At 43.2% G+C, this 21,512-nt stretch overlaps 1 pseudogene; it reads right to left on the reverse strand.

Annotated features, from left to right (window-relative positions):
* The window catches only part of LOC138781783 (zinc finger protein 850-like), a 34,449-nt pseudogene extending 20,173 nt beyond the window's left edge, over positions 1–14,276 (reverse strand).
* Positions 14,277–21,512: the final 7,236 nt, after the last annotated feature.

A 21,512-nucleotide genomic window follows, 5' to 3' on the forward strand; every position in this document is an offset into this window, starting at 1 on the left:
TTTCATTTTCACAAGGGGCTAAAAGATAAAAAAAAACACAAAATGTGTAGCGCAATTTCCCCTGAGTACGGAAATACCCCACATGTGGACATAAAGCGCCGTGCGGGTGCAGGGTAATCCTCCGAAGGGAAGGAGCGCCATTTGGTTTTTTGAGGCTGGATTTGGCTGGAATGGATTTCGAGGGGCCATGTTGCATTTAAAAGGCCCCTGTGTTGCCAAGACAGTTGAAACCCCCCACAAGTGACCCCATTATGGAAACTACACCCCTCAAGCAATGTAACAAGGGGTGTAGTGAGCATATGGACCCCACTAGTGTGGCGTGAAAATGAAATATTACATTTTTTACACTATAATGTCGGTCTAGCCTTGAATTTATCATTTTCACAAGGGGTTAAAAGAGAAAAAAAAAACCACAAAATGTGTAGAGCAATTTCCCCCGAGTCCGTAAATACCCCACATGTGGACATAAAGCGCCATGTGGGCGCAGGGCAAGCCTCCGAAGGGAAGGAGCGCCATTTGAATTTTGGAGGTTGGATTTGGCTAGAATGGATGATGAACGCCATGTCGCATTTACAGAGCCCTCGTGCTGCCAAAACACTGGAAACCCCCCACAAGTGACCCCATTCTGGAAACTGCACCCCTCAGGGAACCTAACAAGGGGTGCAGTGAGGATATGGACCCCTTGATGACGGCCACATTTGTGCCATGAAAGTGAAAAAATGGAATTTTTCACTTTCACGTCACATTGTTCCACATTTGTGCCCGTCACCGGTGGGGTCCATATGCTCACTGCCCCCCTTGTTAGATTCCTTGAGGGGTGTAGTTTCCAGAATGGGGTCACTTGTGGGGGGTTTCCAGTGTTTTGGCAGCACGAGGGCTCTGTAAATGCGACGTGGCCCTTGAAATCCATTCCAGTGAAATCCAGCTTCCAAAAGCCAATTGGCGCTCCTTCCCTTTGGAGGCTCGTCCTGCGCCCCCTTGGCACTTTATCGCCACATGTGGGGTATTTCCGTACTCGGGAGAAACTGCGCTACACGTTTTGTGTTTTTTTTTCCTTTTATCCCTTTGTGAAAATGAAAAATTGAAGGCTAGAACAACATTTTAGTGTAAAAAATACTTTTGTCTTTTTTCACACTACATTGTTCTGAAAATCTGTGATACACCTGTGGGGTCCAGATGCTCACCGCACCCCTTGTTACATTCCTTGAGGGGTGTAGTTTTCTAAATGGTGTCCCTTTAGGGGTGTTTTTTAGGTTTTGGCGCCCCAGAGCCTCTGCCAACCTGAAGTGGTACAGTCAGAAATGACCAAATATAATGGAGCCATTGAAATTCACTAGGCGCTCCTTTATATCTGAGGCTTGTGGTTGCGTCAAATAGCGCAATAGGGCCACATATGGGGTATTTCTATAAACTGCAGAAACAGGGCAATAATTATTGGGGTGCATTTCTCTGGTAATAGGTGTATAATTATGAAAAATATTGGATTACAATAAAATCTCTGCACAGAAAATTAAAATTTTCAAATTTCTTACGCACTTAGCTTTTATTTCTGTGACTCCCCTAAAGGGTTAAAACACTTTCTGGATATGCTTTTGCAGAGTTTGGGGGGTGCAGTGTCTGAAATGGGGTGCTTTGTGGGGCTTTCTAACACACAGTCCCCTCAAATACACCTGAACAGGTCCCTAAAAATATCTGATTTTGAAATTTTACTGAAAATTTGGAAATTTGCTGCTAATGTTTTAAGCTTCCTATTGTCTAAAAATAATGAAATATAGTTTAATAAAAGCCGCCAACATAAAGTAGACATGTTGCTAATGCTATTTAATATATAATTTATGTGGTATAACCATTTTCTGTATAAGCAGAAAAGTTTTAAAGTTGGAAAAATGCATTTTTTCACAATTTTTCACATTATTTGGTTTTTTTTCATAAAGATTTGTTATGAGTATCGACTCCAATTTACAAGAAATGTAAAGTACAATATGTCACGAGAAAGCAATCTCAGAATCAGCCGGATAGGTAAAAGCATCCCGAAGTTATTAATGAATAAAGTGACACTGGTCATATTCATAAAATTTGCTCCGGTCCTTAAGGCCATTTCAGGCCCGGTCCTTAAGGGGTTAAAGATGTGAAATGGAGACTGACACACAAAATGGCAGCCAATATACTTCAAATAGCCACCATTTAGTCCCAGCATTACAGTTTGCAAATGTAAAATAAGTCACTTGGGGAGAAGGAATCCTCTATCCAGTATCATATCAGCAATGCTGTTTTACTGAAGACTTCAGAAGAGAAGGATATAGGGGTAGTGATGTCTGAGAGAGTTCTGCTGCTGTCACACACGGCAGTTTTTGAGCCAAAACCAGAAGCAGATAGAAAGTAATGGGTAAAATAAAAGGAAGCCCTTGTCTCCTTCCTGCCGGATCTTCTTCTAATTTGGGTTTGTTCGAACCTTTAATGAGCCGCAGTAAAACAGTCCGGCCCCTCACACGTCTGTGTCAGCATTTACTGTCAGGAAACCATCAGGATTATCTGATCAGGAAAATCAATGTGTTGTAGTGTCAGGATTTCTGGATGATTTCCTGATGTGCATGAGGAAAGTGTCAGTAATTCCTGATGCTCCCATAGACTTCTATGGCGACAGCCGCTCAGGAAATCCAGATGACAATAGGACGGGGTCTATAATTTCCTGACCTGAACGGACACAGGAAAAATCCTGCAGGTGTCACTGCCCAATACAGCCCTATGGGTCAGGAAACCGTCCAGAAATCTGGACAGATATTCCTGAAGTGTATAGGGGGAATACGGCTGTATCCATGTTTCCCAGGACTCTCTAGGGCGGTATATACAACTTCTGCAGCCGCGGGAAATCAGACGCTGAGCCCTCGTGTTCAGATAACATTGCTGACATATTTGCTGAGCACTTCACCTTCAAAGCTTCATCTTTATTGTATCCAAAAACACATAACAGGACGTAGAGGAACACACACTCCCTGCCAAGGCCTTGAGAAAGCACTTGATAGCAAGAAACAGTTGGCAGGGAGTGTGTGTTCCTCTACGTCCTGTTATGTGGTTTTGGATACAATGGCGCGGTATGAAAACTTCTTGTATATACTTATATGGACCTATGTGTTAAGCTGAGCACTATCTATAGCACTGACACCTGGGACCAGTAGTGCCGATAGTTTGCCGAACACTAGTCTTGGGTCTTGATGAGGAGCAGTGACAACATCATAACCGTATATATCCACATGAGATTTTATTAACAATCAGTAACAAGTTTGGAGCTGCGGTATATGATATCTGTATTACCGCCAGATCTCCTATACACATGGGGAATACATAGCTGCGGTATATGATATCTGTATTACCGCCAGATCTCCTATACACATGGGGAATACATAGCTGTGGTATCTGGATTAGATTTGCTTTTATATAACAAACGTGTGAGTGATCATTGAGCACTTTAAATTGGCTTCTCCCTTGAGTGAATTTTTTGGTGAATAATAAGCCTAGTTTTCCGCGTATAACATTTTCCACATTCTGAACATGAAAATGGCTTCTCCCCTGTGTGAGTTATTTGATGTGTCATAAGATGTGATTTATTAGTAAAACATTTTCCACATTCTGAACATGAAAATGGCTTCTCCCCTGTGTGAATTCTTTGATGTTTATAAAAATTAGCTCTTTGACTAAAACATTTCCCACATTCTGAACATGAAAATGGCTTCTCTCCTGTATGACATCTTTCATGTACAGTGAGCTGTACTTTGGCAGTAAAACATTTTCCACATTCTGAACACGAAAATGGCTTCTCTCCCGTATGGGTTCTTTCATGTACACTGAGCTGTGATTTCAAAGGAAAAGATTTTCCACATTCTGAACATGAAAATGGCTTCTCTCCCGTATGAGTTCTTTTATGTATACTGAGCCTTGATTTCAAAACAAAACATTTTCCACATTCTGAACATGAATATGGCTTCTCTCCCGTATGAGTTTTTTCATGTATAATAAGCTGTGATTTTAAAGTAAAACATTTTCCACATTCTGAACATGAAAATGACTTCTCTCCTGTATGAGTTTTTTCATGTAAAGTGAGTGTTGATTTCAAAAAGAAACATTTTCCACATTCTGAACATGAAAATGGCCTCTCTCCTGTATGAGTTTTTTCATGTCTAGTAAGGTGGGATTTCAAAGTAAAACATTTTCCACATTCTGAACATGAAAACAGCTTTTCCCCTGTATGAGTTTTTTCATGTACAGCGAGGCTTGATTTAAAAGCAAAACATTTTCCACATTCTGAACATGAATATGGCTTCTCTCCCGTATGAGTTCTTTCATGTACAGTGAGCGTTGATTTGCTAATAAAACATTTTCCACATTCTGAACATGAAAATGGCTTCTCTCCTGTATGAGTTTTTTCATGTACAGTGAGCCTTGATTTTAAAGCAAAACATTTTTCACACTCTGAACATGAAAATGGCTTCTCTCCTGTATGAGTTTTTTCATGTCCAGTGAGAAGTGATTTTTGAGTAAAACATTTCCCACATTCTGAACATGAAAATGACTTCTCTCCAGTATGATTTCTTTCATGTAAACTGAGTTTTGATTTCTCAGTAAAACATTTTCCACATTCTGAACATGAAAATGGCTTCTCTCCTGTATGAGTTCTTTTATGAAAACTGAGCTGTGCTTTCCTAATAAAACATTTTCCACATTCTGAACATGAAAATGGCTTCTCTCCCGTATGAGTTCTTTCATGTAAAACGAGTTCGGATTTAAAATCAAAACATTTACCACACTCTGAACATGAAAATGGCTTCTCTCCCGTATGAGTTCTTTCATGTAAAGTAAGCTTTGATTTACAAGTAAAACATTTTCCACATTGTAAACATGAAAATGGCTTTTCCCCTGTGTGAATTCTTTGATGTTTCAAAAAATCTCCTTTTTGAGTAAAACATTTTACACATTCTGAACATGAAAATGGCTTTTCCCCTGTGTGAATTCTTTGATGATGTAAAAACCTTGATTTTTGAGTAAAACGTTTTCCACATTCTGGACATGAATATGGCTTCTCTCCCGTATGGGTTCTTTCATGTAAAGTGAGTTTTGATTTCTCAGTAAAACATTTTCCACATTCCGAACATGAAAATGGCTTCTCTCCCGTATGGGTTCTTTTATGTAAATTGAGTGCTGATGAGTAAGCAAAGCATTTTCCACATTCTGAACATGAAAATGGCTTCTCCCCCGTATGAGTTCTTTTATGTGAAGTAAGCTTTGATTTATCAGTAAAACATTTCCCACATTCTGAACATGAAAATGGCTTCTCTCCCGTATGAGTTCTTTCATGTAAACTGAGCCCTGATTTGAAAGCAAAACATTTTCCACATTCCGAACATGAAAATGGCTTCTCTCCTGTGTGAGTCATTTCATGCCTAGTGAGCCTTGATCTAAAAGTAAAACATTTTCCACATTCTGAACATGAAAATGACTTCTTCCCCGTATGGGTTCTTTCATGTATGGTGAGCTGTGATTTCAAAGTAGAACTTTTCCCAGATTTTGAGCATGAAAATGCTTTTTCTCTTGTGTGAGTTTTTTGATGTTGCACAAGTTGTGATTTTCGTGTAAAATATCTTTCACATTCTTGGCATGAAAATCTCTTCTCCTTATTCTGATTAATCTCTGGTGGATCAGTAGCCAGGACGTGTATAACAGGATGAGATGGCAGATCTTTGCTGTGAGGGGCTGGGGGTATATCTGGGGTAATAGAAGGTTCTTCATATGTATCTTGTGTGATCTGACCATCTGCTGTAATATCTGGAGATATCTGATGTCCCTCTGATCTCCGGGGACACTCAGCTGCCAAGAAGAAAGATGGGTTATTATTATTTAATAACATAATGTTACATTTCTATTGATCATTGATTCATCCTGACTGTAAAACCTGGATAGATAAGAATACTAAGTGTCCTATTACACCGAGCGATTATCAGGTGATTGGGGCGGATATCGCTCCTGTAATAAAGACAGTGATCAGCCAATGAGCGGCAATCGTTCCCTTGTCAGCTGATCGTGGTTTTAAACCATAACACTCATCAGCCTGATGGAAGGGGTACTCGCTGTATAGAGAATAAGAAAGATGATACTTACCTTTCCCAGCTCCCCCAGTGTCATCCTGCCTTGTGTCTGTGTCCCCCGCTGTCCTGTCTTGGTCAGTGATTGGCTGAGCAGCTGTGACTGCAGAGACTGGTTCAGAAGTGTCAGCAGCAGCTGTAGTCAGTGGGGGACGCAGAGACAAGGCAGGAGGACACCGGGGGAGCCGGGAGAGGTAAGTATCATCTTTATTATCTTACCCCTTTAATCCCTTCACGACCAAGGACGTAACTGTACGTCCTTGGTCGGGTAGGGGAGTTCAGAGCGGGGCTGCGCAGCGACCCTTCTCTGAACCGACATGATCCCGGGTGCTATTAATAGCCCGGAACCGCAGCCATTAGCGGGCGCAGTCCAATCGCCGGGCCCGCTAGTGAACCATTTACAGGGGCTGGCTGGCAAATTTTAGCCTGGGGGGGCAGGCACACAGCACCGGCCCATGAGTAGCTGGTTAGCGGCCCATCCTTCAAGGACCACTCTGTCCCTTACATATTATTACCCTCCCTACATCAGTGCAGGGAAGGTAGATGGTAACTCGGACCTGTACTTCCTCCAGCAGCGATGTTCGGACAGTTCAGATAACATCTTCAGCCCTTCCAGTGATTTGTAAGCAGGGAATTCCTACTGCTCTCTGTGTCACTTTCCTGTATGAGGCTATGTTCAGACGCTGTATGACACTGGCCGTTCTGTGACCCGGCTGGTGTCCGATAGGATCATCCCAGCCGGTACTGCAGGATGATCTTCAGCACTGTTGAATTCGGATGCGGGCGCATCCGTGCATGCCCGCATCAGAATTCCCAGCAGCTTACATTGGAGCGTGCGGCCGGAGCCGCACGCTCCATTGTGTGAACTGACAGGGTTTTCTGCGGCTGCTATTCAATGAATGACATTCCAGTTTCTTGCGGCGCCGCTAGGGATCCCGGCCGAAGTGTATACTACAGTATATAGTAATGTGTATTACCTGCTGATGGGAGGGGCTGCTGATCCTCCAGCATCACATCCTTGTACTGATCCTTGTGTCCTTCTACATACTCCCACTCCTCCATGGAGAAATAGACCGCCAAATATACCTTAAAAGACAAGACAAGCTCACTTAGGGGTCACGTTACATGCTATCCATAGAAGTCTATGTAGATAGGAGGAGGAGGATGAAGCTTCCGAGTGAGATAGATGTAAGAGACACAAACATGGCGGCCGCAGTATTATACATGTCCCAACAATGAAGCTGTAACACTCCGGGCTTATTCCCACCTTCCATGCACAGTCTGTAAATAAGGATGATGTGCTACAGCACCGAGATCAGAGTTCCCGGCATCATGTATGATTGTGATGCCGGGAGCTCCGGAACTCACTACTGTACTGACGCGCTGTATCAGACGGAAAACATGTAAATAGCTTCGGAGCTCCCAGCATCATAATGATACCTGATACTGGGAGTTCCATATTCCGGTCTGTAGCACATCTTCCATGCACAGACCCTAATAACAGAATGTACTACCGCCTCCTAAGAAGGACAAGACGTGGCAATATGGGAATCCATCTGTGGGGTACGGAAGGTGTTAGTGTGCTGCCGGGTTAGCTAGTAGGATAGTACAGTAGCTAAGTGGGTCTAGGGTCACCTGGGCACTGGTTACATTAGCCTGGAAAGGTATAGGACAGCTTGGTACTCCACAAATCATAGAAAAAAGAAAAATAACCCAAGAAGCCACCTAAGCCAGAGTCCAATGCGTTAGGCAAAATACAATAGTTTACTTGAACAATATATTGCAATACAAGAATCGTACTGGAGTAGCAAACAGTTCAGTGCAACGCAGATACTACAATCTTGAAAAACCACGTAGGTGCTTGCAGTTTAGGTAGTAGTCAGGTGCTAAGAGAAGGGTGCTTTGCAGTAAAGTGAGTGGAGGAGAGGAGCTGCCAGAGGGGCCTTGTCCAGTGTAGAAGTGTACTCTGCCAAAAAGTTAGAGTTGTGTCAGGATGACATCTTTGCGAAGCGTTATGCGCCCCTCGGCTTGTGCTGTGCGGCCGAGAAGGCGCTGAAATTCTTATGATCTCCCTGTGTTTTGTTTTGCTGTGTCTGAACACTGGTTTATCTGCTCACTTTGTTTGGTGGACACACACGACTGCACCTGCTGATTTCTGTCTGGTCATGTCACGGTTAATCTGTGTTTTGGTTCTGCTGTGACTGACAGGTCTTCCTGCCAGCGGTCTTGTTTTGTTGTCAGGTGTCTGTGTTTGGAGATCAGGGGAATGGTCCAATTGTGTTCTGGATCAGAGCCCTGGCCTCCTATATAACTTAAGCCCCTATTCCACGGGTCGTTAAGAGGAGCAAACGATCGCTGATCGTCCGGGCAGCCCATAGGATACAGCAGCGTCTGCTGCCGACGCTCCTATTCAACGGAGCGACGGCAGCTGATCGCTGCTATATCAGTCGCTTGTTTTTCAACATGTACTGCAACGATCAGCCGACATGAAAGATGTCAGCTGATTGTTGCGTTCTATTCCACGGGACGATTATCGTTCGTAGTGGCCGATATCGCCCAAATACGAACGATATGCGTTCCGTGGAATAGGGCCTTAATTCCTTGACCTCCCTTGCTTGCCGCCTGCTCCTGACCATACTGCCTGGACTTTGACTACGCCTTTTGGATTCTGATTTTGTACTTTTGCTGCCCGATTGTTGTGACCCGGACTGTGTACTATTCTTTATTGTGCTTGTCTGTCTTGTTTTGTGTTCCACCCAGCAAGTGCAGGGACCGCCGCCCAGTTGCTCACTGCCATTTTAGGGCAGATTGCAGCAAGTAGGCAGGGACAGTGGGCTGGGTTCAGCGTCAGGGCTCACTGTCTTGTCTTGTTCCTGACAAGTTGTCTATAGAAGAAGAATAGAGAGGGAATACTTATACTCACAGATGACTTCTTTCTGAACTGCCTTTTGTCCCCTAGTTACGGAATACCCGTCCTAGGTGGGCAGTACAAGCCCCAGGCCTTGTTATCTAGGTAAGCAGGCTCCTGAGGTTTTCCAGTTGTTCTGCACTGCACAGTGGAATATGTAAACTTTTCCTTAGTACCTTTGTTCCCCTGGGGTCAGTTCCTATGACTCCTAGGGTAACTGCCCTGCACATTGTAGAGAGGTTCCTGGCATGCACAAGGTAATCCCTGTTTGGCTTCTCACCTCCTGTAGCTAACTTAGCACTGCATCCCTGGTTCTGTTACTCGTAACAGAAAACATGGCTCACTTAGCTGTCCCTTCACACATCCACTCTCTAGAATGATTACCACTAACTGCTCATCCCTGTTAGAGGACCTGGCCAAAGCCAGGCCCTGGCTCGGCTTCTCCAGAGACTTGTTCTGTTTGCTTCCTCTCACACTGACTACAGAATTGAGACTAACAAACTCTTCCCACCAGGAACTATGTCCTCCCTACAGCTGCAAACTAAACCCTTCTGTGATTGGTGGGCTGTGTGTGTGGAGAAAGAGAGAGAGTGAAGGATAGGTCAGAAAAAAAAGAGGGAAAAGCACCTGCACCTTTGAGTGGACAAGACATCATGTGATACATAACCATTGACCCTTGAGCTTGAGTTACAACAAACACAATAGTGACATCTAGTGGGAAAAACACCAACCACAGGAAATATCTCATCCAAGTTGTGTGATCCTAAGGGAATTACCTTACTCAGGTGCAATAGGATCTAGGAGCCTGTACTGGGTCACTACACATCTATCAAGGATGGGATATTTTGTATATTTAGTGAAGCCATTGCAATATGGCGCTGACCTTCTAAGCACGGAGAGATGTTACATTCTGTAAAGCTTATGTAAGTAAGACTGGTGCTATGCAAGTAACTCTTTTTGTACCTCAGCCAATGAAGTACTGACACGAGCCTTAGTAGAAGAACACCCGCCTCCAGGATATATATATATACTGAATAAAGGAGATCCCCCTTACCCATCAGTGTGCTAGTGTGGTTACTGCGCACTATACACTTATATATAACTTGTAATTCGGAGCAGTCAGTCAGTATGGCAGCACTATGAGGTGCATCCTTATCAAGTCGATAGACATGCTAATAGACAAGCATTTAGTATGGAGTATGAGCGCCATGTGCAGAAATCCCGGCATGTACGCGGCTTGGCACGCTATCAGTCAGGTTATTAATGGCCGTCTGAGGAATCTCTGATGATCTGTCCATGCAGAGCTCCTCTGTGATCCTCCTTCCATCATTCCAGGTCATCACTGATCTCCCATCCACTGGGACGCACAACATTAATCCGCACTGACTAGAGATGAGACACGTTGTCAAAAATTCTGTTGGGCAGGTTAGGAACCATAAGGAACTGCACTAAAACAGTAAAACAATTGTTTAGCGGTTTTGGTGCAGTTCAGTTGTTCGCTCATCAATACTTACCTGTCCGCGCTCCCCCGGTGTCCTCCTCTGTGTCTCTGATGTCTTCAGCCGCCTCTGAGGTCATGGATTCTGACCCTCTCACGTGTAGTGATAAGTAACATCAGGAGACGTCACACATCACACTGTACTGACCCAGTCCCGTTTCTGAGGTTTTGTGTGGCTGGGCTTTCACTCTGCTTTTTATGTCACTGAAGCCCCTCCCACATGTCACAGATTGGCGCTACGATGGGGACGGCTGGGGCGCCCCTTTCTTTTTAGCGCTTCATGCGTTATTCAGACACAGTTTTTCTTTTTTCACTCTCCTTTCACCGGTTTTACTATTAAAGTCAATGGACTTTTTAATGAAAGAGACACCTTCTAAACTAGAAGAATGTACCAGCGGCCGTCATTGCACCGACCGGCAGCCAGACAGCTAAATGACGTCTGAAAATTACAAACGTCATTTTAAACGGAGCTGTAAAAACGCTGTGTGAACAGAGCCTATAGGCGGATTTCATTGGCTGCTCCACTCCGGGCTTCCTAGCAGCCAAACTGAGACCCTGCCGGATCCTGTACATGTAGCTGAGCTGTATATGTGTAATGTAATGTACATGTAGCTGAGCTGTATGTGTGTAATGTACATGTAGCTGAGCTGTATGTGTGTAATGTACATGTAGCTGAGCTGTATATGTGTGTAATGTACATGTAGCTGAGCTGTATGTGTAATGTACATGTAGCTGAGCTGTATATGTGTAATGTACATGTAGCTGAGCTGTATGTGTGTAATGTACATGTAGCTGAGCTGTATATGTGTAATGTACATGTAGCTGAGCTGTATATGTGTAATGTACATGTAGCTGAGCTGTATATGTGTAATGTACATGTAGCTGAGCTGTATGTGTGTAATGTACATGTGGCTGAGCTGTATGTGTAATGTACATGTAGCTGAGCTGTATATGTGTAATGTACATGTAGCTGAGCTGTATGTGTGTAATGTACATGTAGCTGAGCTGTATGTGTGTAATGTACATGTGGCTGAGCTGTATGTGTAATGTACATGTAGCTGAGCTGTATATGTGTAATGTACATGTAGCTGAGCTGTATATGTGTGTAATGTACATGTAGCTGAGCTGTATGTGTGTAATGTACATGTGGCTGAGCTGTATGTGTAATGTACATGTAGCTGAGCTGTATATGTGTAATGTACATGTAGCTGGGCTGTATATGTGTAATGTACATGTAGCTGAGCTGTATGTGTGTAATGTACATGTAGCTGAGCTGTATATGTGTGTAATGTACATGTAGCTGAGCTGTATGTGTGTAATGTACATGTAGCTGAGCTGTATATGTGTGTAATGTACATGTAGCTGAGCTGTATATGTGTAATGTACATGTAGCTGAGCTGTATATGTGTAATGTACATGTAGCTGAGCTGTATGTGTGTAATGTACATGTAGCTGAGCTGTATATGTGTAATGTACATGTAGCTGAGCTGTATATGTGTAATGTACATGTAGCTGAGCTGTATATGTGTGTAATGTACATGTAGCTGAGCTGTATATGTGTAATGTACATGTAGCTGAGCTGTATATGTGTAATGTACATGTAGCTGAGCTGTATATGTGTGTAATGTACATGTAGCTGAGCTGTATATGTGTGTAATGTACATGTAGCTGAGCTGTATATGTGTAATGTACATGTAGCTGAGCTGTATATGTATAATGTACATGTAGCTGAGCTGTATATGTGTGTAATGTACATGTAGCTGAGCTGTATGTGTAATGTACATGTAGCTGAGCTGTATGTGTGTAATGTACATGTAGCTGAGCTGTATATGTGTAATGTACATGTAGCTGAGCTGTATATGTGTGTAATGTACATGTAGCTGAGCTGTATATGTGTGTAATGTACATGTAGCTGAGCTGTATATGTGTAATGTACATGTAGCTGAGCTGTATGTGTGTAATGTACATGTAGCTGAGCTGTATATGTGTAATGTACATGTAGCTGAGCTGTATATGTGTGTAATGTACATGTAACTGAGCTGTATGTGTAATGTGCATGTAGCTGAGCTGTATATGTGTAATGTACATGTAGCTGAGCTGTATATGTGTAATGTACATGTAGCTGAGCTGTATATATGTGTAATGTACCTGTAGCTGAGCTGTATATGTGTGTAATGTACATGTAGCTGAGCTGTATGTGTGTAATGTACATGTAGCTGAGCTGTATATATATGTGTGTAATGTACATGTAGCTGAGCTGTATGTGTAATGTGCATGTAGCTGAGCTGTATGTGTGTAATGTACATGTAGCTGAGCTGTATGTGTGTAATGTACATGTAGCTGAGCTGTATATGTGTAATGTACATGTAGCAGAGCTGTATATGTGTGTAATGTACATGTAGCTGAGCTGTATATATGTAATGTACATGTAGCTGAGCTGTATGTGTGTAATGTACATGTAGCTGAGCTGTATATATGTAATGTACATGTAGCTGAGCTGTATGTGTGTAATGTACATGTAGCTGAGCTGTATGTGTAATGTACATGTAGCTGAGCTGTATATGTGTAATGTACATGTAGCTGAGCTGTATGTGTAATGTACATGTAGCTGAGCTGTATATGTGTAATGTACATGTAGCTGAGCTGTATGTGTGTAATGTACATGTAGCTGAGCTGTATATGTGTAATGTACATGTAGCTGAGCTGTATATGTGTAATGTACATGTAGCTGAGCTGTATATATGTAATGTACATGTAGCTGAGCTGTATATGTGTAATGTACATGTAGCTGAGCTGTATGTGTGTAATGTACATGTAGCTGAGCTGTATATATGTATAATGTACGTGTAGCTGAGCTGTATATGTGTAATGTACGTGTAGCTGAGCTGTATATGTGTAATGTACGTGTAGCTGAGCTGTATGTGTGTAATGTACATGTAGCTGAGCTGTATGTGTGTAATGTACATGTAGCTGAGCTGTATATATGTAATGTACATGTAGCTGAGCTGTATGTGTGTAATGTACATGTAGCTGAGCTGTATATGTGTGTAATGTACATGTAGCTGAGCTGTATATGTGTGTAATGTACATGTAGCTGAGCTGTATATGTGTGTAATGTACATGTAGCTGAGCTGTATATGTGTGTAATGTACATGTAGCTGAGCTGTATATGTGTGTAATGTACATGTAGCTGAGCTGTATGTGTGTAATGTACATGTAGCTGAGCTGTATATGTGTAATGTACATGTAGCTGAGCTGTATAAGTGTGTAATGTACATGTAGCTAAGCTGTATATGTGTGTAATGTACATGTAGCTGAGCTGTATATGTGTAATGTACATGTAGCTGAGCTGTATATGTGTAATGTACATGTAGCTGAGCTGTATATGTGTGTAATGTACATGTAGCTGAGCTGTATATGTGTGTAATGTACATGTAGCTGAGCTGTGTATGTGTAATGTACATGTAGCTGAGCTGTATAAGTGTGTAATGTACATGTAGCTAAGCTGTATGTGTGATATATACGCCTGCAGCAATCTCCCACCTATAAGGCACCATAGACAGCTGGGTAGGATATATGAAGCTATTACTCACAGAGCACAGTGTCAGATCCGGACCGTGTTCCCTTCTTCCTCTGTATTTCTCACCACTCAGCTGGGCGCTCAGGACTCTTCAGCAATCTGCTCTCTTCTTGTACAATGTCCCTACGTGTTTCCCGCTTTACCAGCAATCATCAGGGGATAATTCATACAGCAAGGAAAGCAGGTCTGTGCCGCACTGATGTCGCCCGAACACTGAGCTATACACAGTAACTTCTATCTGGAATCTCAGGAACAACATCCCCATCCTACACACATTCCTATTCTGTGCCAGCCCCCACTTCCTCTTAACACAACTTCCAGAAGAAACTCATTATCTACGCTGTATATGCGTAATGTACATGTAGCTGAGCTGTATATGTGTAATGTATATGTAGCTGGGCTGTATGTGTGTAATGTACATGTAGCTGAGCTGTATATGCGTAATGTACATGTAGCTGAGCTGTATTGTGTAATGTACATGTAGCTGAGCTGTATATGTGTGTAATGTACATGTAGCTGAGCTGTATGTGTGTAATGTACATGTAGCTGAGCTGTATGTGTGTAATGTACATGTAGCTGAGCTGTATATGTGTGTAATGTACATGTAGCTGAGCTGTATGTGTGTAATGTACATGTAGCTGAGCTGTATGTGTGTAATGTACATGTAGCTGAGCTGTATATGTGTAATGTACATGTAGCTGAGCTGTATGTGTGTAATGTACATGTAGCTGAGCTGTATATGTGTGTAATGTACATGTAGCTGAGCTGTATATGTGTAATGTACATGTAGCTGAGCTGTATGTGTGTAATGTACATGTAGCTGAGCTGTATGTGTGTAATGTACATGTAGCTGAGCTGTATGTGTGTAATGTACATGTAGCTGAGCTGTATATGTGTGTAATGTACATGTAGCTGAGCTGTATATGTGTAATGTACATGTAGCTGAGCTGTATGTGTGTAATGTACATGTAGCTGAGCTGTGTATGTGTAATGTACATGTAGCTGAGCTGTATGTGTGTAATGTACATGTAGCTGAGCTGTATGTGTGTAATGTACATGTAGCTGAGCTGTATATGTGTAATGTACATGTAGCTGAGCTGTATATATGTGTAATGTACATGTAGCTGAGCTGTATATGTGTAATGTACATGTAGCTAAGCTGTATGTGTGTGTTTAATGTACATGTAGCTGAGCTGTATGTGTGTAATGTACATGTAGCTGAGCTGTATATGTGTGTAATGTAGATGTAGCTGAGCTGTATATGTGTAATGTAGATGTAGCTGAGCTGTATATGTGTAATGTACATGTAGCTGAGCTGTATATGTGTAATGTACATGTAGCTGAGCTGTATGTGTGTAATGTACATGTAGCTGAGCTGTATATATGTAATGTACATGTAGCTGAGCTGTATATATATGTAATGTACATGTAGCTGAGCTGTATATGTGTAATGTACATGTAGCTGAGCTGTATATGTGTAATGTACATGTAGCTGAGCTGTATATGTGTAATGTACATGTAGCTGAGCTGTATGTGTGTAATGTACATGTAGCTGAGCTGTATATATGTAATGTACATGTAGCTGAGCTGTATATGTGTGTAATGTACATGTAGCTGTAGTCTGGAAGAAGGAGAAGAATGCTGGCAGCACCCCAATATGCACAGCTCCTTGAACTTACATCGCAGCCACAATACAGAGCTAGAGAGAGACACTGATAAATAAACAATGGCAAACAACACGTTGTTCCAGCCTGACTGCGCAGGACAGGAAACTGCTGACCATCTATGGACTGACCTATCAGAGTGTGACATGTATGTGTCTTGTGACTTCAAACCCCGCCTGTATTGAAAGTTTATATATTTCATGTAAATACACTGCAAATGAGTAGTACCGCTCCATATTCTGTCTATAAAAGTTAACACAAAACAATAAAGGGCGCGCTTCTCAAACTTATGTTACTGATACGTACATCAGCTGTCTGTGTCGGTGATTTTAAGTTGTAAGCAGAACTGCAGCTGATAACTCTCATTAGGAACCATCTTATACCTGGGGGAGTGTCTGGTTTCATAAAGTCAGGCAAAACAAAAGTTAAAGGGGTTGTCCGGCGATAAAAAATTATTCACAGAATAACACACATTACAAAGTTATACAACTTTGTAATGTATGTTATGTCTGTGAATGGCCCCCTTCCCCGTGTTTCCCCCCATCCACGCTAGACCCGGAAGTGTGGTGCATTATACTCACCGCATCTCATGTCATCCACGATCTCCGATCCTCAGCAGTGACGTCTTCTTCGGGAGGCCGGCGGATCTTCCCGAGTGCCGGGTGCCCTCTGCAGCGTCATCCGAAGCTCAGCCGCGATTGGCTGAGCATAACTGTGCTCAGCCAATCGCGGCTGAGCTTCGGATGACGCTGCAGAGGGCGGCTGGCACTCGGGAAGATCCGCCGGCCTCCCGAAGAAGACGTCACTGCTGACGATCGGAGACCGTGGTCGGCACGTGACAGTTAATGTATAGCGCACCACACTTCCGGGTACACGGGTGGGGGTGGGGGGACACGGGGAAGGGGGCCATTCACAGACATAACATACATTACAAAGTTGTATAACTTTGTAATGTGTGTTATTCTGTGAATAATTTTTTATCGCCGGACAACCCCTTTAATCTTAACAGGCCTAACGGGATCTTCAGGAGGACAAGGAAAGAGCGCCACGCAGAGGAAGGTGTTTACATGCACAGGATTATCTCCACAATGCAAAGGAACTGTGCTGATTGGCTAATACAGTATTGGAGGTGTTCCAGGGACAGTTTGTGTGTGTGTGTGTGTGTGTGTCTGTGTCTGGTATATAAGGTTGCACACAAATAAATAGTTAGGCACTTCCTATTTCCACCATCCCTTCCTACCACCCTCTCCCTTCCCTTATATTCCTATCTCTTAGTCTCCCCTTGGGTAGATATGTATGTTTTCCTCTTTGTAATATACCCCTTAACCCCTTAAAGGACACCTGTCACCCCCCGTGCCGGGGTGACAGGCTCCCGACCCCCTGTTAGATCCCCCTATACTTACGTGATCCCGCCAGGTCCCGCTTCCTGATGCGGTCGGGTCCCGGAGATATCAGCGCCCGAAGTCCGGAGCGCGCTGACAGCAGAGTCAGACGCCCATAGAGAATGAATGGGGAGTCCGATGCTCCGTCATTCTCTATGGGCATCGGACTCATCTGTCAGCGCGCGCGCCGGGCTTCGGGCGCTGATATCTCCGGGACCCGACCGCATCAGGAAGCGGGACCCGGTGGGATCACGTAAGTATAGGGGCATCTAACAGGGGGTCGGGAGCCTGTCACCCCGGCACGGGGGGTGACAGGTCCTCTTTAAGGACAGAGACAAATTTCAGGAACATGACCTGTGTCACTTTAGTCATTAATAACTTCGGGATGCTTTTACCTATCCGGCTGATTCTGAGATTGTTTTCTCGTGACATATTGTACTTCACATTTCTGGTAAATTGGAGTCGATACTTATAACAAATCTTTATGAAAAAATCCAAAATAACATGAAAAATTGCGAAAAAATGCATTTTTCCAACTTTGAAACTTTTTTGCTTATACAGAAAATGGTTATACCACATAAATTATATATTAAATAGCATTAGCAACATGTCTACTTTATGTTGGCGGCATTTATTAAACGATGAAGCGATGATTAGTGATAGCATGGAAGTACAGGAGGAAGAGGCAAGTAGTTGGGTCACAGTTAGAAAACGGGGTAGAGGGAAGAGTGTGAGGGAGGCCAGTCCTGATCTGGCACACCCCAACAAGTTTGCCAAATTGGCGGATGAGGGGGATGTTGATTCAGGGGTGGCATTGCTGCAGCAGGACACTGCCTCTAAAAGCCAGGGGGGTGTCTGCTCCAGTAAGGTGGGAAACAGGAGTTCAGGGCAGACCAGGCAGGTACTGGTAGTGGGGGACTCAATTATTAGGGGGACAGACAGGGCAATCTGTCACAAAGACCGGGATCGTCGAACAGTGTGTTGCCTTCCTGGCCCTCGAGTTCGTCACATCGCGGATCGGGCTGACAGATTACTGGGAGGGGCTGGCGATGACCCAGCAGTCATGGTGCACATTGGCACCAATGATAAAGTTAGAGGTAGGTGGCGGGTCCTTAAAAACGATTTCAGGGACTTCCAACTAGGACCTCCAAGGTGATATTCTCCGAAATATTACCTGTACTACGAGCCACACCTGAGAGACAGCGGGAGGTAAATAAGTGGCTCAAGAGCTGGTGTAGGATAGAGGGGTTTGGGTTCATGGAGAACTGGGCCGACTTCTCGGTTGGTTACAGGCTCTACGGTAGGGACGGGCTGCATCTCAATGGGGAGGGTGCAGCCGTGCTGGGGGAGAAGATGGCTAAGAGGTTGGAGAAGTGTTTAAACTAGGGACCGGGGGGGAGGGCAACTACAATATAGTAAGTAAAGACAGAGTAGATGGAGAGCTGGGCCTAGATTATGGAACTGGGGGTGGAGCGGCGGGAGGGGATAGAACAGTCACTAGTGACAAGAGGAAAGGGAATATGGACAAACATATTAAATGTATGTATACTAATGCTCGAAGCCTCACTAATAAAGCTGAGGAATTAGAACTCATAATGGTGGAAGAGAGATATGATATAGTGGGGATAAGCGAGACATGGCTGGACGAGACCTATGACTGGGCCGTTAATATCCAGGGTTATAGTCTATTCAGAAATGACCGTAAAAATAAGAAAGGGGGAGGGGTCTGTCTATATGTTATATCCTGCCTTAAGCCCATTCTGCGGGAGGATATAAGTGATGAAAATGTGGAATCTCTTTGGGTAGAAATAAGGGGAGGGACGAAGAATAATAAAATTCTTATAGGAGTGAGTTATAAACCTCCAAGTATATTGGAAGAGTCAGAAAATCTTCTTATAAGACAAATAGATGCGGCAGCGAAGCAGGAGGAAGTCATTATTATGGGGGACTTTAACTACCCAAATATTAACTGGAAAGCAGAAACCTGCAGCTCCAGGAAGGGAAGCGGATACTGGAAATAGTAACAGATAATTACCTTTCCCAACTACTACAGGAACCAACAAGAGGGGGGGCCCTTCTGGACCTGATCTTAACCAATAGGCCAGACAGAATATCAAAAATAGAGTTGGGGGGTCACCTAGGTAATAGTGACCATAACATAGTAAGTTTTCAATTATCCTTCAATAAAATTATTAGTAGAGGGGCTACAAAAACATTAAATTTCAGTAAGGCTAATTTCCAAAAACTAAGAGAACATAGACTGGGACAATGCCTTCAGAAATAAAAGTACACAAGAGAAATGGGACATATTTAAGAGCATCCTGGGTAGATCGTGTGAACGACACATACCATATGGGAATAAAAGTAGTAGAAATAAGAGATATCCAATGTGGTTAACTACAGCTGTAAGGGGTGCAATAAATGATAAGAAACAAGCATTCAGACAACTAAAACAAGATGGTAGTGGGAAAGCACTGAGCAACTATAGACAGAAGAATAGAATGTGTAACAGAAAGAAGGATAGCCACAGAAAGTAAAACAAATCCCAAAATGTTCTTCACCTATATAAATAACAAGACTTAAAATTGAAAATGTTGGTCCCCTCGAAATAATCTGGGTGTAATGGTGGAGGGGGAAGAGGAAAAGGCCAATCTACTAAATACATTCTTCTCTACTGTATTCACAGAGGAGAATCCCATAACAGACGACATGACTAGGGATAATGTTAATCCTCCCATAAATCTCACCTGCCTAACACAACAAGAAGTGGGGAAACGCCTTAAAAACATTAAAATCCATCAGTCACCGGGCCCAGAAGGTATCCATCCTAGAGTTTTGCAAGAATTAAATACTGTGTTAGACAGACCGTTATTCCTAATATTTTAAAGATTCTGTTACGACAGGGATTGTTCCACAGGACTGGCGCATAGCTAATATGGTACCAATATTCAAGAAGGGGTCAAGGAGTGATCCTGGAAACTACAGGCCTGTAAGTCTAACATCTATAGTAGGTAAAGTATTTGAGGGGTTTGTAAGAGATGCTATACTGGAGTATCTTAATGAAAATAATCTTATGACGCAGCACCAGCATGGATTTATGAGGGATCAATCATGTCAGACTAATCTGATCGGCTTCTATGAAGAGGTAAGTTATAGACTGGACCTGGGGGAGGCTGTGGATGTTGTGTATCTGGACTTTTCAAAGGCATTTGATACTGTGCCGCATGAAAGGTTGGTCTACAAAATGAGGATGCTGGGACTCGGGGAAAACGTATGCAAATGGGTAAGTAACTGGTTGTGTGATAGAAAACAGAGGGTGGTCATTGATGGAACATAATCAGATTGGGTTTTAGTTACTAGTGGGGTACCACAGGGGTCAGTGTTGGGTCCACTTCTTTTTAATATTTTTATTAATGACCTTGTAGAGGGGCTACAGAGCAGAATCTCCATTTTTGCAGACGATACTAAACTGGGTAAAGTAATCACCACAGAGGATGATAATATCATATTACAGAGGGATTTGGAGAAGCTAGAGGCTTGGGCGGTGAAATGGCAAATGAAGTTTAATGTGGATAAATGTAAGGTTATGCACTTGGGCCGTAGAAATAATAAGTACAGTTATGTGCTAAATAATAAAACACTGGGTAAAACTGCTTCCGAAAAGGACCTGGGGGTATTGGTGGACAGTAAGCTCAACTTTAGTGATCAGTGCCAGGCAGCAGCTGCCAAGGCTAATAAAATAATGGGGTGCATCAAAAGAGGAATAGATGCTAAAGATGAGAACATAGTTTTGCCTCTTTATAAATCACTGGTCAGACCACATATGGAATACTGTGTACAGCACCGGGCACCGGTATATAAGAAGGACACAGCTGACCTAGAGCGGGTGCAGAGGAGGGCAACAAAGGTCATTAAGGGAATGGGTGGGTTACAGGACCAGGACAGGTTATCACGCTTGGGGTTATTTACACTAGAAAAAAGACGTCTTAGGGGCGATCTGATCACAATGTACAAATATATGAATGGACAGTACAGAGATCTTTGTAGTGGTCTCCTTACTCCTAGGTCTGTAACCATGACAAGGGGGCATCCTCTACGTCTAGAGGAAAGAAGATTTCATCATCAGCATCGACGCGGGTTCTTTACTGTACAAGCGGTAAGACTGTGGAACTCTCTGCCACATGATGTTGTCATGGCCGATTCATTAAATAAGTTCAAGGGAGGCCTGGATGCTTTTCTTGAACAATATAGTATTACAAGTTATGGGCATTAGATTTCTGGAGATACGTTGATCCGGGGATTGTTCTGGTTGCCATTGCAGTCGGGGGGAGTTTTCTCCCTGTGGT

The sequence above is a fragment of the Dendropsophus ebraccatus genome, unplaced genomic scaffold (genome assembly GCF_027789765.1).
Source record: "Dendropsophus ebraccatus isolate aDenEbr1 unplaced genomic scaffold, aDenEbr1.pat pat_scaffold_989_ctg1, whole genome shotgun sequence".
NCBI classification, from domain to species: Eukaryota; Metazoa; Chordata; class Amphibia; order Anura; family Hylidae; genus Dendropsophus; species Dendropsophus ebraccatus.